The sequence below is a fragment of the Erythrolamprus reginae genome, chromosome 1 (assembly GCF_031021105.1).
Source record: "Erythrolamprus reginae isolate rEryReg1 chromosome 1, rEryReg1.hap1, whole genome shotgun sequence".
Taxonomy (NCBI): domain Eukaryota; kingdom Metazoa; phylum Chordata; class Lepidosauria; order Squamata; family Dipsadidae; genus Erythrolamprus; species Erythrolamprus reginae.
This window is the reverse complement of record NC_091950.1, coordinates 194,588,466-194,614,369: the sequence shown is the minus strand read 5'-3', so window position 1 is coordinate 194,614,369 and position 25,904 is coordinate 194,588,466. Positions and strand designations below refer to the sequence as shown.

The 25,904-nt window shown below is 39.0% G+C and overlaps 1 protein-coding gene across 3 annotated transcripts in view; it reads right to left on the bottom strand.

Moving 5' to 3' along the window:
- The window catches only part of OSBPL6 (oxysterol binding protein like 6), a 95,667-nt gene extending 70,594 nt beyond the window's left edge, over nucleotides 1-25,073 (bottom strand). Inside the window, exon 1 of one of the 3 annotated variants that reach the window (XM_070731834.1) lies at nucleotides 24,827-25,073. The gene's annotated coding sequence lies outside the window, so the exon portion shown is untranslated. The remainder of the gene's footprint in view (nucleotides 1-24,826) is intronic. The other 2 variants (XM_070731837.1, XM_070731836.1) reach the window with 2 other exon arrangements.
- Nucleotides 25,074-25,904: the final 831 nt, after the last annotated feature.

Here is a 25,904-nt window from a genome sequence, read left to right as displayed (position 1 = left end):
ACAGCTTTTAAAATATGCAGAGACTATGCAGATGATTGATTGATTGATTGATCTGATCTAATTTGATTTATATCCCATGAGCTACATTCTACCCTCCCCCCACAACAGAAATACCATACAATAGATTGAGATGAGGTGTATGCATGTGTGCATCAGTGTCTTGTTGTATAGTAGTTTTGTGTAGTACAAAAAGATTTCATCATTATGATTTCTGATCTTCTACAAAAGGATACTGGCATGGAAAAGCTATTCTGCAGGTGAATTTTCATATGAAATTATGAACAGGCAGGGAGATGGGACTCTGCATCTCCGTAAAAATTAAATAATTGGCATAATTAATAATAGCGCCATCCAGGTTCATTATAAGCTTATAGAATTTACCATGGTTTATTTCAGGAGTAATCTGAACACAATAATAGGTGTGTAACAACTAGATGGCAACCAAGAAAATACAGGTAGTTCTCATGTAACAAGCATTCATTCAGTGACCATTCAATGTTACAATAGTCCTGAAAGGACTTACAAATGGTCCCTGAACCTAAAAATCAATTGTAGCATCCCCATAGTCATGTGATCAAAATTTGAGCCATTGGCAGCCTCTCTGCACTTCCACTCTCCCCTCCAGGCAATTTCTCGCCCATCTATGCCCTTCTGACCCCCTGTACTTCACAGTCCCTGCCACTCTAAATGACCTGTTATCTTCTTGCCTCCCCCACTGCTGACCAAGCACATCTAGCCCAGCCCTTCACAAAACAGCTGATGGCCACACAAGATTCCTTCTACTCCAGCTCATGCGTGGCAGGTTCCTCACAAGACCAGGGGAAACTGATCCCATACAACCATCAACTGTTCCATGAATATCTCCGAGACCGCCAGCGACCCCACGAATCCCAGCGACCGATTAGGTCCCACAGAGTGGGCCTTCTCCGGGTCCCGTCAACTAAACAATGTCGGTTGGCGGGCCCCAGGGGAAGAGCCTTCTCTGTGGCGGCACCGGCTCTCTGGAACCAACTCCCCCCGGAGATTAGAACTGCCCCTACTCTTCCTGCCTTCCGTAAACTCCTTAAGACCCACCTTTGCCGTCAGGCATGGGGAAATTAAACATCTCCCCCTGGGCACGTTTAATTTATACATGGTATGCTTGTGTGTGTGTCTGTTAGTATATGTGGTTTTTTAAATCTTTAAATATTTTAATTAATTGGATTATTATGATTTGTTTCACTTGTTGTGAGCCGCCCCGAGCCTTCGGAGAGGGGCGGCATACAAATCCAAATAATAAATAAATAATAAATAAATAAATGAAGGGCCAGGTCAGGCATGTGTTGTAAACAGCAGGAACAAGAAGATAGTAAAAGTCAGCCAAGGTTGCAGAGTTCTTGGAGTGTAGGGTAGTGTGGGCAATTGCAGCTGGGATTGGGTTGGGGCAGCTGCAGCTTCCTGGGGTAACTGCAACTTTGTGCCATGCTGTTGGACCATGTTGGGGCTTCTTGGGACAGCTGCACCTTTACCCCAAGGTGGTCAGAAGGGCAGAGATCAGGTGAGGGTGGGGAGTAAGTCATTGGAAGAAGTTGAAGGGGAGGCAGTGTCCTAACTGGGAAGAAGCAAGGTTTGGGGCAGGGAGAGACCAACCCTCAAATGGCCTTGACTAATTTAGTTAATGACAGCAATGAGGAGTGCCAGGATTTTCATCACTAAGTGACATGTTCACATGATATTCCACTTTACAACTGCATTACTTAGGGACAGAAATTCTGGTCCCAATTACTATCGCAACTTGAAGATTATTTGTATAGAAAACTAGTTGTTTCTGACTTTGCAGCCAAGGAATGGTATGTCTAGTGATAACTAATGTAAGACACAGCCATGCAGACAGTTGTAATGCAGTGGGCCACCTGATTCCCATAAAAGACCTGCATGCTCTCAACAATTGCTCAGGACAGCTTACTCGATAAATGCTACTATCTACTTTATTCTTTCTCTCTGCATAGATTTACTCAGAACGTGGAAAGTGACATGCCTCCTGCCTTTGCATTCCTTTTTGTAGCTTAACAGGAGCAGAGAAACCATATGACATTATAATCTGTTCAGAATAAGTGGCGTGAGTCAGTAAGAAATGCTCATCTTTATTATGTATATCAAGGTTAAGGACATGAACAAGAGTTGAAATTCAAAGAGCAAGGGGAAAAAAGAGCAATTGAAGTGTTTGGTTTTTATCTCCACAGCTGCTGTCTAAACCAGAAATACATATACAGTACATGTGTATATAAAAGCAGAATAATTGAGTAACAACATTAAAAAAAAAGAGTTTAGAATATTTTTCGTAAAATAAAATAAAAAAATAAATTACATCAAGCTTCCACCAATTCTTATATTGCTCTATATATACTAAATCTCTAATTCCAGATCCCTGGGAACTGTATTCTTGGCTTTGAACCAAACATATTGGCTTTGAACCAAACATGTTCCACTCTTCTCAAGGGAGAGAAGGAATAATAATAGTAATATTAATAATATTAATATTAATAATATTAATAATAATAATAATAATAATAATAATAATAATGGTCAGAGTTTGAATTTATTAGGCTTTGATGCACTCTGCTCAGTATCTCAGAGTTTATTCCCCCCAGACAAGTATATTCTTTATCTTATACCTCTTTATTTTTTAAAATGTAAGATGCCTAGAATCATCTAGAATTGGGTGGCCTCTAAATTCAATAAAAAACAGGTAGTCCTCATTTAGTGACTGCCTTCTTTAGCAATTACAACACTGATGAAAAAATAACTTTATGACCATTCCTTTCATTTACAACTTTATCAGGTCTGTAAAGCAAACGAATGCTGAAGTAATAACATAAGCAAGCTTGCGATTTCATTTCACAGCTACGTCACTTAATGGTTGAGTTTCTGGTCCTTATCATTAAATGAGCGCTACCTGTAAATAATGACAGACAACTTTGTCCTACCTTTTCTATGTGAACTAGATCACTTGCAATTATTTTTTTCTGACAATCACCTGCTTTTAACCCTTTGAATCCTTGCTTTGTGCTCTGCAACCGAATCTGGCAGAATATGACTGAACGTTTGGCAGCTTCTTTTGTTCTGCGCATTCTTTGACCTTTAGAGTATACATATTTAGCTACCACAAACTTCCTTTTATAGCAACTATAATAGTGAACTGGACTGCCTATTTCACATTATCAATATCTGATAATATTATAATGAATATTTATTCCAACCTCAGGAAAAATAACTCAGAATTCAGCATCCGGAGTTAAATGACCCACGTTTTTTTAAAAAAGTAGGTTTAACTTGTGGCAAAGAAATGGATATTCTGACCCATCATATCCTATTCTAATGGCTGCAACTAAATATAGAAATCATTTTAGCATTTTTGGTGATCTTTTACCAGCTAGATGAAACATGAAGAAGGCATTCATTTATACAGGCAATATGAATGTTAAACATGTTTCCTGCCCTTACTTAATTAACCTTTTCGTACCTTCTTTTCCATTAATTTTGCATTTTTAGTCACTGCTAGCTGTGCTGAATGTCATATATGGACTAGTAAGATAGAATTTTTAATGTAAAATATATAAATTTCAGTAAGTACCCCTGTGCTAAAATAGTATACAGGGTGCATTCCAAAAGTAATGCAATTTTTTTTAAAAAAGTAATTTATTGAACAGATTTGCACAAACATTTAAAATTCTTCAAAGTACAGTGATACCTCGTCTTACAAACGTCTCGTCTTACAAACTTTTCGAGATACAAACCCGGGGTTTAAGATTTTTTTGCCTCTTCTTACAAACTATTTTCACCTTACAAACCCACCGCCACCACTGGGATGCCCCGCCTCTGGACTTCCATTGCCAGTGAAGCACCCGTTTTTGCACTGCTGGGATTCCTCTGAGGCTCCCCTCCATGGGAAACCCCACCTCCGGACTTTGGTGTTTTTGTGATGCTGCAGGAGAATCGCAAAAACACAGAAGTCTGGAGGTGGGGTTTCAAGGACTTCCGTGTTTTTGCGATGCTGCGATTTCACTGATGGTCCCTTCACTGGGAAACCCCACCTCCGGACTTCCGTTGCCAGCGAAGCGCTCGTTTTTGTGATGCTGGGATTCCCCTGCTGGGAGTCCCCTGCAGCATCGCAAAAACACAGAAGTCCAGAGGTGGGGTTTCCCATGGAGGGGACCCTCAGGGGAATCCCAGCAGCACAAAAATTGGTGCTCCGGCTGGCAAAAGGGGTGAATTTTGGGCTTGCACGCATTAATTGCTTTTTCATTGATTCCTATGGGAAACATTGTTTCATCTTACAAACTTTTCACCTTAAGAACCTCGTTCCGGAACCAATTAAGTTTGTAAAACAAGGTATCACTGTACTGTCCTTGGGCCTCTACACATTTTTTCCAGCGACTCTGCCATGACTGGTACACGCCCTGGAAGGCGTCTTTGGGGACCTCTCGCAAGGTCTTTGTCATGGCTGATTGGATCTCTTCTATGGATGAAAAACGGGTTCCTTTCAAGGCTGGGAACAAAAAGAAGTCTGCTGGGACAACGTCAGGACTATAGGGGGGCAGCATTGGCACCTGGTGTTTGGCCAGAAACTCATGGACTCGTAGCGCATTGTGGCAAAGTGCGCTTTTCGTCCATAGAAGAGATCCAATCAGCCATGACAAAGACCTTGCGAGAGGTCCCCAAAGACGCCTTCCAGGGCATGTACCAGTCATGGCAGAGTTGCTGGAAAAAATGTGTAGAGGCCCAAGGACAGTACTTTGAAGAATTTTAAGTGTTTGTGCAAATCTGTTTAATAAATTACTTTTAAAAAAATAATTGCATTACTTTTTGAATGCATCCTGTACTAGCTGTATCTTGTAAGCAGAAGCTCCAAATGTGAATTCAAATACAGTATTAAAATACAAACCACCAGAAATATTACTGTGACAATAAGGTTTTCAAATAACAAACTATAATTCTATGGAACAAATAGTATCAGTATAAAACTCTGATTCAGGAACTCATTAAGGAATACTTCTCCAAAGAAACTAACAACATTTTCAAAACTGCAACCCATAATTCTTGTCAGTGAGATAGATTAGAATGAGTCAGAATAAGGAAAAAATTGTGTAAGATATTGGTTTGTTTTCAGCCCTTTTACTCTATCTGCAAGGAGGCAGTGACTCACGAATGCACTTAGTTTGCATACAGAATGACAAAGCATCCAAAACATGGCTAAAAGATCCTGGCTCAGAAAGCCATTTTCCATTACAGTAATAGAAACAGCCAAGGGGAAAAAATTCTCTGCATATTTTAGTCTGAAGTCTAATAATACTCATAATGCAACATCTGCAATCATATTTTGGAATAGAGGTATGAACCCAAATCGCTTAATTGAAAAGATTAAATGGACCAGAGCAAAACTAAGTGAACTGGAAGAGGAAATAAAGAAAGAAAATTATTGTTTTTCGCACAGTCAACTAGATGTTTAGGGTGGAATTGTCATTTTTGTCCAGCTATTGAGTCCTTCACAAGGACATGGGATAGGCGGATATGGAAATTGGTTGGTGTTAGAGGTATTATCGCAGGATATAAGTAAGACGTTCCCAGTAAAGCAATTGATTGATGGTGTTCAAGTAATGCTCCAGTTGTTTTGGGATTGCATCCAAATCGCTTATTACTATTGGTACTATCTTTGCTTCTTTTTTTGCCAGAGTCATTCTATCTCTCCATTTTATTATCTTCTCATTCCTTCTGTTCTATTCTGCCATCTCCAGGTATTGCCATGTCCACACTTTTTTGTCTTTCTCATTGACAATTGTTTGGGCTGTTATGGCAGGTGCTAGTCTGTTTGGATACTAAAGTCCTAGAGCACTCCAGCTTCTACATTTTCTATTATTCTATTATGGACCCATGAGTTCTTCCTTGCAGCCAAACAGTATTTCTTAAAGATCTTTCAATGCACCATTGTTGATAATTTGTCATGCCATTGTTTGTAATCAGTCTGTAGGATCTTCCAGCAGTAGCCAACCAGATGGTCCACTGGTTTCTTCAGCTTCTTTGCAGAGACAACATTTGCTATCTGTTGCTGTCTTCTCAATGCTTGCTTTGTATGCGTTTGTTCTTAAGGCTTGGTCTTGCGCAGCCAAAATTAGCTCCTCTGTCTCTTTCTTCAACTTCAACCTTAGCCACTGCTAAATTTTCTTATTAATTGCTTTCCCTACTCTTTTTTTTCCTTTTAATGCACTGGCCATGTAATACTTTGATTTTCCATGTCTCTTTTCTGTTCTTCATTTGGTGCTTTTTATAGGCCAGTTTGGTCTCTCCAGTACTCAGTAGGCCTTGCTTGATATACTAGCTTCAGTGCATCTTATTCACTATCCTTCAGATACCCTTCCAGTGTCCTTTTTTCTTCTTAAACCATCTGATGTACTTACAATATTCCATGCCCACCCTTTTTCCTTGCTAAATAATCAATGTGGCTGCATGGATGAAGGGTGTCATTATTTTTCTGGTCTTCTTATCCAGGCCTTTAGTTCTGCTTTAATCCAGTCCACTATTCCAGCTGTGTATCCAATGACTGTGATTGCCTTGATAAATATTTCCTTAATGAGTTTGGACTTTAAGATCTTCTTCACTCTCTTGATGTATACATTTCTAACCTTTTTCTTGACTTCAGTATGCTTGGTGTTGTCACTGAAGGATGCCCAGGTATTTATAGTGATCATCTTCATCCAGCCTCTTAATGTTATTTTGATAGGCTATTTTGATTCCCTCAGTTTTCACTATTTTTCACCTGTCGATGATGAGGGTGACACATTTGTTCAATCCAAACACCATTACAACATATGAGTTATTCAGTATTGTTGAGAGAAGAATCAGTGCAATGACGAACAGTAGTAAGTTTCCTTGGAAAATTCCTCTCAATATTAACCTCTCCCATTCTATCCCCATTGACCAGCAACTGTAACTTCCATTGTGTCACCAATCTTTTTGCACAAAGCTTCTGATGTTTCTACTGCCTCTTGTTATTTCTAGGAATTTTGTTATCCAATCATGTAGCAGAGAGCTAAATTCCTTCTTGTAATCAATCCATGCTACATACAAGTTGGTCTTCTGTCTCTTGCTGTTTTCCAAAAACATCCTGTTAGTTAGGAGCTGATTTTTCTGCTGTTGGGAGAGTTTTCTTTCTGCTGATGGGGAAAGAGAATGCTTTCAACTAGATTGTTTTTGGGCTGGATCAGCTACAACATAACACTCATATAAGCGATTAAGCTTCCCACAGGAAGCAGGAAATCTTTACTCTCTAGACCAGTGTTTCCCAAACTTGGAAACTTTTAAATATATGGACTTCAACTCCCAGAATTCTCTAGCCCGGCTGGCTGACAGGGGAATTCTGGAAGTTGAGGCCCACACATCTTAACATTACTAAGATTGAAAAATACTGCTTATCCAGAATATACACTGACCTGAAATAGAAAGGCCTGAAAAAAATGAAGCAATATATGCATGGGATCTACCCTGTTTCCCCCAAAATAAGAAATCTCCTGATAATAAGCCCAATAGGGCTTTTGAGTGCATTGCAATAAGGGAAAGTGTTTATTTCAGGATTCCAAAAATAAAAATCAGGATCTTATTTTGGGGGAAACACAGTATCTACTGCAAAAAATAAAGCTCTAGGTCTATGCTCCAGGATTTAAAAGCTAGATATCTTCGTTCTACCTTTCCAAGTCCAGGGACTTTGCTGGCCCAAGAGATACCTGATCTATGTACACATAGCAGTTTTCTCTTGTGGTGGAAATATTAGTTCTTGCATCACCAGCTTAATTCATTACAATAAGCATTACCCAATCATGCAAACAATCCATATTCCTTTTAAGTATTAGCAACGGATTGTAACTTAATACTAAAGGTAGACAGGAAAGAAAACATGACTGATCAGCACAAGTAAACTCGGGGCATTAATTTCAGTGAAACTGTCAGCTTTATAGACTACGGCAGTCTTAAGAGTTTCATAGAGAGATTCACAAATAGAATATTTATTCTTACCCTTTAAAATACCTTTCTACATTTTAACCTATAATTATATATCTATATGAATCAGCTAAGGTCAATGATGATGATATAAAGCACATTTATCTCGATTTTAGTGCTGTGGTCCACTAGCAGCCTGCAGAGCTGGTAGCAGAGTCAGAAGGCGAGAAGGTTGGGGAGGAACATTGGCCAGGCCTGGAGTATGGAGAAGGCTTGGTGCCAGAGGCAGAGATAGAGCCTGGGCCATCTGGGAAGTCTGTGCTGACTCCAGAGGTGGAACATGAGTGAGGCAGAGGAACAGGGGGAGCCTGTCCACCATGCATGCATTCACAGAGCTTCCAGAAGGCAAGAAGAGGAAAAGGACTACTTGGGAATAAGACTTGGAAATGATTGGCCCCTCCCATAAGCTATATAAGTGAAGCAAACGGATGTGCTCATTGCAGGAAGCAACTCTGTTCAATTCCTGTCTCTGCATTTCGGTTCCAACTTCATGTTTCTGTTTGGTCTTGCAATTAGGTCTTTGGCAGCGTGTCAAGGGAGATAAAGGTTGGTGATGTCAGCCTTCTTCTGAAAGACTTCTGTCAGACTCATTAACATTGTTTGACACTTATTACAGCTGGGAATGAATATAATTCACAGCCGTTAAAATAAAAATATGTTTTGAGTTCTCTGTTTGTGCTTTATTGTTTATGAGGAAGCCTAGATCAGAACATTTATGTTTGCTTCACTGCTTAAAGTGAATCTTGGATTCTGTTCCCACAGTGATAAATACACCACTAAAAGTTAGCATGCCTTACACTGAACTATCAAGCATCAGTCAGGAGCACCGAGGAGCTTCCAGGTTGAAGGGATTGTTTATTCTGATGGGCAGAATAATGTTCACCATCATTTCAGGCAGAAAATTCCCACCCCTCCCAATCCATTCAATTCAATCCTAGGGCATTTTTTGTATAATGAACATATATTCTATCACTCACTTAAAAGTTCTTCTGCCCAACAAGAATGAAATTTGCACACTAGGTTAAAAATTGCCACATCAGTGGATTTAAAATGCTGGGGTATTTTGCACAATTTCTAAACAAAACTAAAATTAAAGGCTTCTTTTATATAACTAGCAATCTGCAAGGTTGCCTTGGGGAATTTCAGTTATCAGGCAAACGGCAGGTTCTCCTTGTGCTCCTCAGATTCAATTGTCCACCAAATGTCTTCAGTTTTGGCCAACCACCTCCCATATCGTAATCACAAGTAAAAAAATATGTATGAGAGAAAGTTCTCCTTTTTTTGCTTATATATTCTTTAAAGTACTTTAAACGTGGAAGGAAAATAATAATCAAGTATTCAAAGTCTCTATGTTATAACGGAGATTTTAACATTAGGAATACCTTCAGTGGTCTTTTAGAATTGTGAACTGCATAGATCAGTTTGCATGCCTTTTTCCCCTAAATATTAATAATTGAATTGTATAATATTACATGAATGGACGAGGCTTCTTTTTCTGTTTATTGTGCATTTGCGTTACAATACAGCACCTTGAAGAGTAATGTAATTGGAATAATTTAATTCAGTTTTCCTCCTGCCTTTTAATTCTTGTCACCTTTTGCAATGCTGCCCGGCATGCTATTGAAATGCCACTGTTTATTAGTACTATGTACAAAACAGTTGGGTTTGCAATATATAAACAAGCTATGGATGCTTTTATGTATTGAAGTACTATAGTTTTAAGAGGTAGTGTTGCAAATTACCATAAGAGGGAGCCAGAAAGTATTATTCTCTCTCTGCTCTTTCTGTTCTTTCTGCTGATTCACTGTTACTGATATAGTAAGTTCTGTGAGTTCTATAACAGTTTGATATATTTGTAAGTTGTAATATATGTCTGATATGTAAGACAAAGATTGGCTGGTAACATTATTATTGCATAGAGAGATATTGACTGATTTGAATTGGTGTATAACCGGACTGTTTAACTTGACTGTGTTATTTTTAAATGTAAATATTATTTTATAAACTTTATAAACAAATAAACTGTATTTGTTTTGTATGACTGAATAATTACTCATAACTCCTGGGTATCTGCTAGAACCCCACATTTTCCTCTCTGCATGTCCTTGATAACTGAAGGCCCTTCTGCACGCTCCTTATCAAAGCTAAATACTATAGTGAAGAGATAATTTTCAACTTTTTATATTTATTCTGAAAGAACTTATACAGTCAAATGTGTGTAGTTTTTTCACTTCTATAATTTAAAGATGTAATTTTAATTCGTGTTGCTGGCTATCTAGCAAACATTGCACTGCCCTGTACATCACTGGATCTTAGAAATGTTTCAGAAGCAAAAACTCTGATTTTCTTGACAAGAAAAGGCTTTCTAGCACTGAAAACAATGAGAATGATTTTGTAATGGCTTTCAGAGCCAGTGTGTTCTGCGTTGACAGATTTCCTGCTACATATTACAAGGATGATTGCAGTCTTACAAATTATCAAGAATCTGCAACTCATTCTGGGAAATCATTTGGCCACACAATTGGTTTAGCATAAAAGGATGGCAGGCACATAAGCAAATGAAAGAAAAAAGTGATTATTCTTTAAGGTAGCATATCCCAAATATATGTAATCCTGGGTGTGAGGCTACTTCAATTCAAAGGGCATTTTTTTTACTCTTGCCATATTAACCGAGAGGCAAATTAGTACTTAGCACATCTTCATAGAATTGTTAAGTATGATCTCTTAAATTTGGCATCATATACAGGAACCATTTAGCCTAGAGCTATTAGAGCAAGCTCATATTCTTGATACCGTTTCTCCCAAAAGATGACCCACCTTGAAAAGAAGCCCTATCATGTTTCTGAGTGCATGCAAATTAAGCCCCACCCACAAAATTAGCCCTAATTAAGACCACACCCACTACGGGATGCAGGGGGTGAGGCGAGGCACACAGATAAAAAGTAAGCTACGGTGGGGATCTGTAGGGTGGAGCTGCCCTACTTCCCAAGCCTCACATACCCTGACACCTGCCTTGCCCCAGCCTCCGTTTCATCTTCAGATGACTGCCAGAATGCATCTGAAGGTGAAATGAAGGTCGGGGTGATGTGTGTGAGTGGCAGCAAGTAGCTGCAGAAATGGGCCAGCAGTGAGCTCTTGTGGGTGGAGTTGTCAGTACCACTGCTGTGAGGTGAATCCATCATTAGAACCTCCAAAAAGAAGGCCCAGCCATTTTTTCCGGGGTCAGAGAAAATAAGACCCAGCCTTCTTTTTGGGAGAAACACGGTAGGTGTAAATCCAGTGCATTACATTTATATATTTTTGTATTTTTTAAAAAAATTACAAGTGTCACTCACAGCATGTTGGAAGACAGAGGAAGAACTACAAATATATACCCAATGGAGTGTCAGGAAAACAAGATGACAATATGAGACAAAAATAAGTATGTATATAATATTGGGAAGCTGCTGGGCCAATTTACAGAGCTCCCTAAAGCAGAGCATTTTATCTGACAAACACTCCATCATAACAAGCATGCATTTTAATCAAGGACAAAAATGTATCGTGTTAAATTTAGATCCAATCTATTCTACTCATTGATTCTCCCACTAAATGTCAATAAATATTATAAATGAAAGTTCAATGGATAATTTCTTATAGTCAGATATTAATTTCACAGAGATTTATTTTCAAGTAATTTTTCACTTTCCTTTCTTGTTTCCTACAGTCCTCCAGAGAACTTTTAACAATTAAATGGAAAGCAATATAAAAAATTCTGACATAACTGAAGATCAAATGTGTGATTTCTGAAGATGTTTGCTATTTTAGTTACTATTTTCCATGGACTGTTTTGCCTGCACCTTTGACACTTCATTGAGAATACTATGTTGCTCCAGCAACCATTCCTATTTATTCTGGGATCCTGGGCAAACAAGATTTCTATCCTAAGCTTGCTGCAGGTCATTCTGGCAATTGTGATGCTTAAGCACAGGTTATTATTACAGCACTCTAAGCAACCACTTTTAAGATTTCCATCATAGCACAAAATCCTTATCTGCTACAAATAGAATAATTCTGTGGGGAATATCTTCAAAAATAGTTATGATGTATAAACTGATTGTTCTAACTGCTAGGAGATCTTGCCAAATCCAACTTCTTTTAGCTACATGTATATTTACATCTTCATTAACACTGAACTGTCAATTTAAAATACTAGTGCTTTCTTTTTTTGCAAATCAGAAAATGAATATAAAAATTAGAATAACAATAGAGTTAAAAAGAAGGCAGAAGGTGGAACTTTACACCAATGATTCCAAATACTCTTTAACAGAGGAAAACCTAACATGACCCTTTATTCTAAAGACTGATTTCAAAGATTCCATAAATCTATTCAGAGATTTTTTTTTGTTTCTAATTGGATTTTTAAAAATATTCAAATGTGCTGAGTTTACTTGCAGCTGGAACTGGGTTTCAGACTATTCTGTAAAAGACATCGTGCTCCCAAAAAATCATTTTTGTTGCAAAAATGAGTTGTTGAAAGAAAGAACATGATGATACTACAATATTCTTGGCAATCAAATAAAACCATGCAGATCTACTTAACCTTGGCAACTTTTAGTATTTTCTTTGTTTGTCAAATTATATACTGTCCATCTCACTCACACAGTCATTCTTAGTGAATATCCCCTTTTGAAGCTTATTGTCGTTTTTATGCTTAAATGGAAGCAGCTTCTAATCTAAACACCTAAGAGCAGTCACAGAAAATGTGTGCAGGGCTAACTTGTATTTCAATATTATCAGTGTTACTCAACCGGTAATTTTAAGATGTGTGGACTTCAAATCTCAGAATTCCTTAGTGAATATAGCTAGCTGGAGAATTATGGGAGTTGAAGTCCACACATCTTAAAATTGTCAAAGTTGAAAAACACTGCCTTAGAGAAATACAAGATACACCCATACACATGAACTAGGGTTGCTCTTAACAGTCCAGATCAGTGACGGCAAACCTTTTTTTCCCTCGGGTGCACACTATCGCACCTACATGAGTGCCCACACCCATAATTCAATGCCGAAAATTGCCTCCCCTCCCTCCCTCCCCCCGAGGCCCCTTGGAGGCCAGAAACAGTCCATTTCCCAACTTCTGGTGGGCCCTCCAGAAGCTGAAAATGCCCTCCCAGAGCCTCTGTGCGAACCAAATATCAGCTTGCTGGTGCATGCATGAGTGCTGGAGTTGAGCTAGAGCAATGTCATCGAAGCAGTGGAAGTGATGTGCCAGTGCTTGGAGGCTGTTGGAGTCTGGATGGGTGTCAACAGACTCAAACTCAACCCAGACAAGACGGAGTGGCTGTGGGTTTTGCCTCCCAAGGACAATTCCATCTGTCCATCCATTACCCTGGGGGAGGGATCACTAACCCCCTCAGAGAGGGTCCGCAACTTGGGTGTCCGCCTCGATCCACAGCTCACATTAGAGAAACATCTTTCAGCTGTGGCGAGGGGGGCGTTTGCCCAGGTTCGCCTGGTGCACCAGTTGCGGCCCTATTTGGACCGGGAGTCACTGCTCACAGTCACTCATGCCCTCATCACCTCGAGGCTCGACTACTTTAACGCTCTCTACATGGGGCTACCTCTGAAAAGTGTTTGGAAACTCCAGATCGTGCAGAATGCAGCTGCGAGAGCAATCATGGGCTTCCCTAAGTACGCCCATGTTACACCAACACTCCACAGTCTGCACTGGTTGCCGATCAGTTTCCAGTCTCAATTCAAAGTGTTGGTAATGACCTATAAAGCCCTTCATGGCATCGGACCAGAATATCTCCGGGACCACCTTCTGCCGCACGAATCCCAGCGACCAGTTAGATCCCACAGAGTTGGCCTTCTCTGGGTCCCGTTGACTAAACAATGTCGTTTGGCGGGACCCAGGGGAAGAGCCTTCTCTGTGGCGGCCCCGACCCTCTGGAACCAACTCCCTCCAGAGATCAGAATTGCCCCCACCCTCCTCGCCTTTCGTAAGCTTCTTAAAACCCACCTCTGTCGTCAGGCATGGGGGAATTGAGATATTCCCTTCCCCCTAGGCCTATACAATTTATGCATGATATGTTTGTGTGTATGTTCGGGTTTTTAAATAAGGGTCTTTTAATTATTTTAAATATTAGATTTGTTATATGTTATTTCATTATTGTTGTTAGCCGCCCCGAGTCTACGGAGACGGGCGGCATACAAATCTAATAAATTAAAAAATTAAATTAAATTAAATTAAATTAAATTACTCACGTGCCAGGCAATATGGCTCTGCACCCATGCCATAGGTTCACCATCACTGGTCTAGATAACAGGCTTCTTCTATTTAAGCATAAAAAAACCCAGCTGTGGCAGACACAAGGGAGAAGTGGCTATACTAAATGAAATAACTGTTTTTGCAATGTAGGCTTGATCAAAGGTACAAAAGAAATTTGCCGTGTGAACTATTTGTTATGACAGAATAAATTGGGACAATTAACTTCCAAGGAATTTTACAGCATCCAAGTGGTTAACATGCAATGGTAAAGGTACCATCCCATCACGCAGGATCAAATAAATTATGTCTCATCAATTATTCACAGAATTGTTTTTTGCCTCTAGGAGCAGTTGTAAATTAACTACTTAAAGTTCCGTAAAGTCCATGAAGAAAAGAAAAGACTGTCAATATGTTTAATTCACTCAGATTGAAAAATACATAAAGATGGGTAGAGGGATTTATATTTTGAACACCATCTTCTAGATATATGAAGGTTCACCCGATGTGACTATTATACTGCTGACAATTTGGTCACATGCTAAGGGAGATCAAGATGAGTTGAGAGCACTTTACTCTTTGTACCACAGAGAAATATTGTTTTTTCAGTCTAAGCACAAAAAGGACAAAACAGGAAGCAATACTGCCATGTTTAATGACCCTGTTCTTACATCTGAGAGACACGGGTGACCTAACCAGGAATTTATCTCCTTTTATCTGCATTTCCCCTTGAAATAAACAATGACACTTTAAAAAGGATGTTCTGAGCTCCATTCAGAACAAACACATCCCCAAGTGCACAAAATTAGACTTTCATGATTTGAAATAAGTAAATACTACAAATGTTGGGTAAAGTAGGAATCCTACAAGACTACTAATTTTGGAGTCTAAAATTATGCAACTGCAGCTATCAACATATATCTGGATTTTGTATGGTTCTGTTCAACCAAACTATCTTACAATCTAAAAAACTCAAGGGCTGGTAAAATCTGATGCTAGAATGCAATGTGAAAACTAGCATAAGAATTTATGCAAGTAATTTTAGAAATGCCTTGACCAAATTTACCGATTATGTAATTGGGGGTAGGTCATAGTATTGAAGGATATCTCTACAGCCTGTGAAGCTTTCCTTGGCATCAACCAAGTGTCCATTTGGTAGGAACAACTTCAAGGAGGGAGGGAGGATGTCAAAAGATAGGTCTGCCACTATTTTTACATGTGATAAGGAGGGTAAATAGCATTTGTCTGCTGGTCTTGAGTTACAGAAAAAGCGTTTTTTGCTCTTAAGATTTGCCCTTCCATTTTCTTTCAGCCTCTTGGAGATAAAGAGGACACTTTTGATTTCTCCAAACTTCACAAAATACAAATATTCGGCCTTTTTTTCATCTTCTGATAAATTGCTCCAAATGTACATACCATATGGATATTAATCATTGGGGTTAAGCTTTAAATATTAAAAAATGAGAAACAATGTGCCATTGTAAATTAATATTTTGCATTTTTAGAAGCATGATCCTGTGACATAGGAATCACACAATGATTTATTCCATTCCTCAAAAGTGGTTTATTCTTAATTTAATATTCCTCTCTTTAAGAAAAGCAAAATCAGGTAGACTGGTTTCACTCCTTCCAGAAATAAGTAGAAATATTCCTAAACTCTTCACTTGCCCCTACAAGGTAAAGCAGTGAAGTATAAATAATTATAAGCATGCATCATCGTTAACTAGAATTTCAGGGTCATTCACAATATTCAAAATATAGTGAGCAAAAAGAAATATTTGCACCCGGAAAATTGTATCTGAGTTTGGTACCCTCTTTTTCTTCTCCAGTATTTCCTGCTCTACAAAAATCTGTTCACTTCCCATTCCCTTCGACCCACCCTGTCATCTGAATTGATATTTCTGTACACAGTACTGTGAAAATACCGTGAAACTCATTTAACAGACTAATCAGATTGAGGGGGTTCATTATTCACTAGTATCATCTCAAAAGTAGCACATCATGACAAGTTATATAATTTGTGTAATGAAATCATTATGTAAATTATATAAATGATATCATTACACAAACGATGTAAATCACTGCAGAAATCTCTGTCACATTAAATGTTTGTTGTAAGAAGGTCTATTAAATCAAGGTTTCATTGTACTAAAAGGAAAAGACCTGCTGCCTCCAGCGATGAATGGTACGGACAAAAATAAGTAATTTATGAAGTATGTCCTCCAGGGTAGATTTCCCCTCCCCTCGTTATTATTGAGTTTCCCATTGAGAAATACTTGGTAAAGTGCCTCTGGAAAGAGGCAGTTTTCAAACCCTTGAAAATTCCTGATAAAGCTGAAAATGTGACACTATTGTGTGACCACAAACACATGTCAATCTGCCAGAGTGCCACAGAATCAAAAATAAATTATGCTTCGTTAGATCAGGTTTCTATCAACATTTAAGATACCAGCAGTTAAATGTGTTAATGGAACAGGGAACAAAAAATCTATATAAGCCTTTTAGTGTAAACATAACCTCTTCCCTCTGCCATAGGGGAACACCCTTTTTTAACCTCTCTAGAAAAGATTGCTATTTTTGAAAAACGTAAGAAGAATAGATACTATTCTAAACTAATACAAGAATCCTCACTTTCTTCCAAGATAATTTACTGGAAGATCACTTACAACCATTCTTCCATTATTCAAAATACTTTATTTATGTCCAGGTTTGATATCTTATCTTTCAAACTGTTAAAGGCTGAAAAATATCTTATTCTAGACCATATATTTTAAAAACATGTATCTTCCTTCACCTGTTACAAAAACAGTGATACTCTACTTAAGAACTTAATTCGTTCTGTGACCAGGTTCTTAAGTAGAAAAGTTTGTAAATAGAAGCAATTTTTCCCATAGAAATCAATGTAAAAGCAAATAATGTGTGCAAACCCATTAGGAAAGAAATAAAAGCTCGGAATTTGGGTGGGAGGAAGAGGAGGAAGAAGAAGAGGAGGACAGTCGCTGCCGAAGGAAGAAAGTGAGGTGAGGGGAATAAAAAAAATCCAAAACTTGTAAGGCTTTAAAAAAAGAGGGACTCTGAGGTGACGAGGAGCACACGCATCCCATACACCCAGCGCGAGGCTGCCTCCCATACACTGCGCCAGAGAGAGAAACCCAGGGGGAATGACAGGAAACTGGCAGGGCCTTCATTCCGCTCTCAAATTTCCTGGGAAATTTTTAGGGGCTCAGGTTCTTAAGTAGAAAATGGTTCTTAAGAAGAAGCAAAAAAAATTTGAACACCCGGTTCTTATCTAGAAAAGTTATTAAGTAGAAGTGTTCTTAGGTAGAGGTACCACTATAGTAGTATAGCTCCACCCAAGCATTTAAGATTTAATAGCAAGTGAATATATTTTGCAAGCTGTAGAATTTAATGCAGACTGAAGCAAGAGAACTCAAATATTCTCACTACACATAATTGTATGCAGTACAATATTTCAATATTTGGAAGGAAAATAAATTGCAAGTATTATGAAATTATGAAATTTGCACACGAGGCTAGATTGAATTCAGGACAGTGAAAACCAGAATGGTCTGTGAAGAACTCAAAACATTATTCCTTAACACTGGGAGAATATATTATAGAGATTTTATTATGTACCATGCTTACTTCTGAATAAAATCCTTAGTTCAATCCCTCACAAAAGATTCTAATCCACACGTATTTTTATTATAACAGCAGAATACAACATTTTAATACCTCATCGTGATTTATAAATCAAAACAATTCTTACATTAAAAAGCAGGATCAATTGCCTCCACAAACGTAGCTCCCTTTCAATCATGAGATTTATTTATTTATTTATTTATTTATTTATTTATTTATTTATTTATTTATTTATTTATTTATTTATTTAGATTTGTATGCCGCCCGTCTCCGCAGACTCGGGGCGGCTCACAGCATAACATAACAGTTTGTAACAAATCCAAATATAATTTAAAACATTTAAAAGAACCCCATTTTGTTAACAAGCATACACTCAAACATCCCATACATAAAATGTGCATGCCCGGGGGAGGTGTTTCAGTTCCCCCATGCCTGACGACAGAGGTGGGTTTTAAGAAGTTTACGGAAGGCAGGGAGAGTAGGGGCAGTTCTAATCTCTGGGGGGAGTTGGTTCCAGAGAGTCGGGGCCGCCACAGAGAAGGCTCTTCCCCTGGGGCCCGCCAACCGACATTGTTTAGTTGACGGGACCCGGAGAAGGCCCACTCTGTGGGACCTAATTGGTCGCTGGGATTCGTGCGGTAGAAGGCGGTCTCGGAGATATTCTGGTCCAGTGCCATGAAGGGCTTTAACTGCCTTCAACATTAATCTCAATCGTTTATCAGAGCACTGTTCCCTAAAATTAAATCATAGTACCCTTTTACTTATTAGCATAAATTAGATGGCATATTTTGTACTCCCAAAAAATTAATTTGACTTTTTTCTTCTGGCCACATTGATTGCAGGAACAGGAGCTCTGGAACAATTCAAGGTAGTGAACATACATAATATTTCTTCCTCCTCCTATTTTCCCCACAACTATAACCCTATGAGTGAGTGGGGCTGAGAGTGAGTGATTGGCCCAAAGTCACCCAAGAAGGGACTAGAACTCAAGAGTTTTCCAATTTCTAGCCTGATGCTTTACCCACTAGATTAGACCAAACTGGCTCTATATAGTTATTATATACAGTACTTGCATTTAGCCTGATAGTAGAAGTTCCTGGGCCTTTGGAGCCACTGCCCCTTTCCACACTTCTGCATTTCAGTTGGAGATAAAATGTTTCCTGAAGGACTTTCTGACATGACATGACAACATTATCTATCTACCGATAGCAAATGTCTGTCAAAAATTTATCACATGCAAGAGCCAGTGAAAAAAGGGTTAACAACTGATAGTACAGAAGCAAAAACTCAACAGTAAATTTCTTTACTCTGTCCTACTATGTGCAACTAATGACATTTTACTCCAGAAACTTTTGTGGGGTAAAGTGTGTACTAGATTCATGAAGCCACATGTATTCCAATATGCAAATAAATAAAAGATATCTACTCATTAGTGAAATGAGGATCTAATTATTATGTAAGATTTCACTCTAGGAGACACTTTTTTTAAATGAATTATATCTAATGAAGTTTGGAAGAAAATAATCCTCAATTCCTAAATAAAATCATTTTAGATTTCAAAATTAATCATACATCAGTGTACTTACTTAATATTTGATTGATTATATTATTCTATCAAATGAAAAAGTAATAAATGTATAATTTCCCACTTTTAGACACTCAAAGTTTATATCTTCAATTAATGCTAGCAGGATTTCTAATACATATCAGAAATCCCACCTCTTTATATAGAAGCAGAAATGAGAGACTCCTCAAACTGTCTGCTTTTTATCTAGCACAGGCCAAAAACATGCTACCAATGGGACTCCTGAAAGCCCACCACAGCACAAGTTATTCCATCTGTCTTCTCCAGGAACAGCTGCAGTACTTCACCCCAGCTGAAATGCCTCTAGCCATGGCTCTGACTCAGGCCATCCTTCTACTTCTTCAATAGATTCTAAAAGATTCCCAGAGAAGATATTCATGTTATGGGTATATGAACAGAGATCTCCCTCAGAATCTCCTGCCACACATGAAATCCTGATATTAAAACAGATTAAGACTAGTTGGCTGACCTTGTGATTAATTTGTGCGCACAGCACAAACTGTGTTTATTGTGTTACGTATCAAAGAGATTATATGCAAATGCCTCCTATCTCCAGTTTAAAACTTTGGAAATAATCAATGAGGACCTCCCATCACAGCATATCTGTAAGTATGATCCCCACAGCAGGGATACTATGATAAGCCATGTTGGTTTGTTATGTAAATATATTGAAACTGGCTGAGCATGCTTACAAAACTGTTGCTCCATCACTTACCATTCTGTAATATTTTTACTCATAAGAAATTATCTGGGAATATACATTCTTGTTTTAATTAGCCTTTTCTGCAAAGCTTCTTTACCCTTTTCTTCTTGAAGGAAAGCAGCATCCTTCACAATTTTCATAGCCTGAATTTTCTCATTCAGGGTTAATCTTGAGGAAGACAGTTCATTATCTACTCCAAATTAACTGTAATAATTATTGCAGACCTTGCTGTAAGAAGTCATTTTCCCCGCTAGAGTTGGGGATTAGTTTCACTTCCTGCACTTTGGAGAAACCCAAACACTTTTGGGGGTCTGGCCTGTTTCCAACATCAAAGTTTATGTAGCTGTTAATATGTAGATAGGTTACCACAGAAGAATACCCATCCACCCCAAATTCCTCCAGCCATTTCTTCTTACATACAACATAAAAGTGTTGTCCATTTGTCATGAATGACAGACTATAGTAATTAGAGAAATGCAGTAAAAGTGTTTTTGATCTGTTTCTTTAAAACTTGGGAATCCATAAGCTTCACTTCTGAAATATGTTTCCATTATTAGTCTACAGAGTCAAAGCCTAATTGCTCATCCCACATACCTGCAATGCCACAGATCATAATTCTGCTATATTACTGGCTCAGTCTACTTGACATTGACTAGAACTGGAATTTCAAGGTTTTAGGCAGTTTTCTAGTTCAATCCAGATATGCCAGGGACAAATTTGAGACCATCCGTATACAAAGCAATGAATTATACCATTGTACAAGTTCACAACCAGGTACAGGAAGCAGTGGCACATGGGATAGGAATTGCAAATCTTTAGACCTTATAATGTTCTCATCAGAGCTATACTTTCACCCTTCCAAAGTTGTTTTTTCTTTTACCTGACATAATTATTTTGTTCCCAATTATTCTGTACCCTTAATTACTTTACAGTCAGGTTTTTATTGCATTCTCAATAGTAAACCATTTTGGTGGGGTTTTTTTCATAAAAAGCAATATATAAATTACATTAATTAAAGTAGGAGAAGGGTGATATAAATGTTCTCTAACTAAGGAAACTAGTTTATGATTTTTAAAAAAATCATCTAATCTAAATTCAGTTAGTCTCAGAGTTCTGAACATGATAAAATATTGGGCTAGAAATCAAACACAATATAAATCAAGTGCACTTGCGTTTTAAAAGCATTTAATGTTAAAAAAATTTCTTCTGCATTATACACAAACTGGACTTGGGCTGCTGTCTGTCTCTCAGCCCAACCTACCTAGCAAGACTGTTGTAGAGAAAAATAGAGAGGGGATGCACTCTACATGAAAGAAGTTACAATGGTCCCTTAAATTACAGTAGTCCCTCGCTATACCGCGCTTCACCTACTGCGGCTTCACTTCATCGCGGGTTTCTGAGGAAGTCAATCGGCAGATTTAGACAGCCCGCCGAACTCGATCGGCAGGTTTTTTTTAAAAAAAAAATATATCTAAAATTGTAAATACTGTATTTAAATACTGTATCTAAAATAAATACTGTGTGGGAAGGGTTTATAAACACTTAAAACAATGAAAACTTACCAAACAATTACAATATAAATACTTAAATAAGTACTATCAGTCGATAAATTCCCCATCGCGGATTTCACCTATCGCGGCCAGGTCTGGAACATAACACCAGCGATAGGTGAGGGACTACTGTACTCCTGATTCCTGGTGAATGCAGGAATGAGTCCATGCAATTTTCTTGGTAAGATTTTCAGAAATGATTTTCTTTGTACCTAAAGCTCACAGCCACCAGCCGCCATCCCCCCCTCCCCCAAGTAGCTTTAAACATTATTGTGTACCAAACTGGCACATCTAAAAGGAAAGGTAGAACACAAATCAAATCAAATAAATAAATATGCACATTCAGTTACATCTGCCCTTTCCATTAAGAAACTCACAACTCTAATTATATATATTGCACATGTATCTCTTAAATACAAACAATAATATAAAATGTTATATCAACAACTTCAAATGATTTTACTTTCAGTTTGATATTTTTGTTTTAGTTTATTTAATGAGTTATGTTTTTAATGTATTTTAATCACATTCTCATTCTAGTAACAAATTCTAAAATCATTAATACAAAATTAAATTTTAACTTCTGCATACATTCTGGAAGTGGGTTAATACAACTGATTTAGAAAAGATCTAAACTATTTATTTTAAATTATAATTCTTACACCAGCATATAGTTTAAAAACACATTACTGTAGTAATTATAATTATACATGTGAATAAATATTAAACAGCTAACATTGGAAATAATACTCAGAAGCAAAACATTTTAATCATACAAATATATTTATAACTTTTAAAAAGTTATTCCATCACAAAGACCATTAAAATGCAATTAAACAGCAACATTTTCGCTTCCCTGCAATGATAGCACCAAAAACTCTGTGGGCAGCATCATACATGTACATCTTTCTTCTAAACTCCTGAGGTAGATTGGAGCATTTGCTCTATTATGGGAGACAGTCATGCTACAATAACCTAAAAATGTTATAGATGAATGAATACAAAGAAGCTGTGGTAGCAGTATTTTCATTTCCATTCTCCTTCTCAGCACTATTTTTTTTCCTGCACAGAACCACAATGTACATTTCTTACTTGTGTCAACTTATCCTGAAATAAAATTATTTAGGAACTTCATTTTAATCTGCTCCCTCCCTGTTCCAATTCAGTTTCTGAAAGCCAAGGATATTATCATTTAGTGAAACAACATTGAAATCAGCATCTTTAGGAATATGAGCAAATATACAGGCTACATATGTACATATGTTACAGAACTATTTCAAACCAAGCCGAAGAGAAACACGCTACTAAGGACTGCTTTATCTTTTAGCTAGGGGCATCCTGTTGCTAACCACTTAGAGAATAACAGCCTTTATCGGTCTTATAATTACATGGTAGCTTTTCACTAGAGTTCTGCTACTGTAGTTTTTAATAGTCAATGAATTTAGCAGTTTTAGCACCTTTAACTTACTGCCAGTATTTTTAAAAATATGTATAAAGTATTTCAATTATTTTCAGACTCCATTCAAGAACCACTCTAAATATACCGGTAATTTTGCAAGGTGGCATAGGCACCTTATCTTACAGATGACAGATTGCTAAATGAAAGCTAAATGGCAGGTTATTGTACGACCTTGGAAATGTGTTTTACTATGAAAAATACAACACAGATATTCTTCTTATGTTACCATACCATATTGCTATAACCTGGCAGAAACATTTAATATTACCCTACAAGCATATTTACCAGTAGCACTGGTAAAACATTTTAAAGTCATGTGAAGTATTCATGTTTTACACAAGTTTGAACCAATTGAAAAGTAAAATAAATTTCTCTCATTAATTGAAATCTAAGAAAGTATGTTTGCTTTTATCAAAACTTGGCATTCCTATTCTCCAACACCCAGGAACAATTCATTTGCCACATATTTCAAAATGATACTGTAGGCTAATGGGGAAACCTCCAGATTTTTCCACCCTGATAACCACACAAAAGATCTTTCCAGGCCCTTTCATTCCATTTCAGCACCACTGAATTACATAACATCCCGCCCTGGTATCAGTTCCAAGTTTTTAAGCTTCATTTATAGGTTGATCATAGCACAGCCCTTGAAGCATGCAGCTTTTTTCCGTCATTATGCAAGGAAAAGTATACCCTTCCCAGGCAGGCCCAGCTTCTCTGATGACATCGTTAATGCAGAGCAGCTCCTGCTATGCAGGGGATGGAGCACTGCCTGCAAAACCAGAGGGGGGGGGGAGATAACTCTTTGCCCTCATATTATTTATCCATGAGAGAATTAAGGACACACATTATCCGGTGGTGGTGGTGGTTATTGTGGTCGGGTTTTTTGAAAGTAGGCTATGTTTTAAAAACGCAGCGTTATTTCTATATGGCACCCAGGAGCATGCAAGTACAGTACTGTGTGAGAAGGGAACTACTACCAACCCCTACTTTCCCGTGGGCTCCGAGATCCGCGTGCCTGTACAAACCACCCTCTCCCCACCTCCAGTCAACAACGTGCGCCCAAGAATGCAAACCTTCTGACTCTTCCCTGATGGGTGTGGACGGGGGGGAGAGACAGGAGCTAACCTTAATAACTACTACCCTGCCTACCCCAGTGGGAGCTGGAGCTCCAGCAGTTGTCTTGTCTGGCTCGCCGGCCTGTGCGCAGTTCTGTCTCTGCCCCCCCCGCTCTTTCCCCTCATCGTCCGCGCACGGCCATTGTCACAAAGTCTGCAAACGGCCTCTAGACCCGGCTCGGCGCTGCTTTGCGGCGATACGACGCTCCCGTTAGCCGCATCCAGGCGCTCTCCCTCCGGCGGCTGCAGCCGACAGCTCCTCTGACGGGGGGCGGGTGTGTGTGAACTGGATGTGGGGCGAACCGCGGCACCCTCCCCTCGGTCGTTTCCACCCTAACCCTACATTCCCCTCTCCTCAGCAGGGTTAGATAAAGCAAGGGAAAGGAGTCTCGCCGCCCCCCCCCCCCGTCCATTCGCCCACCCTTGCCGGGCACTCCCCGCGAAAAGCCCCTGGAAAGAGCGGCGGCTGAGGGCGGAGAGAAACCCACCTGAGTTTTAAGTGAGCCCGGGGGCAAATGCAGGAGGCGTGAAGAGAGGAAAGTGGCGGCGGCGGGCTACTCGGAAGAGAAGGCGGCGGTCGTGGCGTCGCCCGCTTTCTTTTTGCGCCGAAAGCAGACCCGAGTCCCGCTTTGGAAAGGCGGCGACGCGCGGCGGCTCCTCAAGGCAGCTTTGCTGGGCCCTCTCCTCCTCCTCCTCCTCCTCCTCCCTCCCGTGGCTGTGCAATCTCGCCCTCCCTCAACGCCTCGCGGGCGCTCCTGCCCACCCGTCTTGCTCGGTGAAGGCCGGCCCGGGCTGTGACAAGACCTGGAAGCGTACAGCCTGGCTGCCTGCCGTGCCGGAGTTGGATTCAATGCTAAGTCATCCTCCCCTCCGAGCCGAGCAAAGGCCCCTTTTCCCCTCCTCCTTTTCAAGCGGGTCTTGGCAAAGGGATGGCGACGCGCGTGGGCGTACTCAGCAATGCCAGGAAAGGACGCCGAGCTTACTAGCTCTCTTTTGAAAAGGATGCCGGACGCTTTGACAAAGCAGCACGCCGCCCTTAGGAGAAATGACCCGTGTTTTCGTTTCTCGCCTTCAACCAATCATAGAAATAATCCCGTTTGGATGCATTTAACGCATCTGACCAGCGATTCGTACCTACGTTGAGTTGGGTAACACAGGTGCATATACAGCCTGTGTTGCAGAGCAGCAGAAAGACAGATAGATGAGTGTGTACAGGGGATCTGAAGTAAAACTGAATGAGTAACGCTGTTTTATTTATTTATTTATTTATTTATTTATTTATTTATTTATTTATTTATATTTGTTTGTTTGTTTATGTTTAATAGGCTGCCCAACTCCCGAAGGACTCTGGGTGGCTTACAACAAGGTACAAAAAACACTTTAACAAACAATTAAAAAAACCCTTATATAAAAACAATTCCTATCTTTTTAGGCCGGATCGAAAAGATGTGTCATTTGATCTTGCCCTTCAAAACTGTTTCCCAGAAGCTGAGTAAGATAAAACAATTATAACAGCACTTTAACACTTTGGGTTCTAATTGAAAAAAATGTGAAAGGTGATATGAA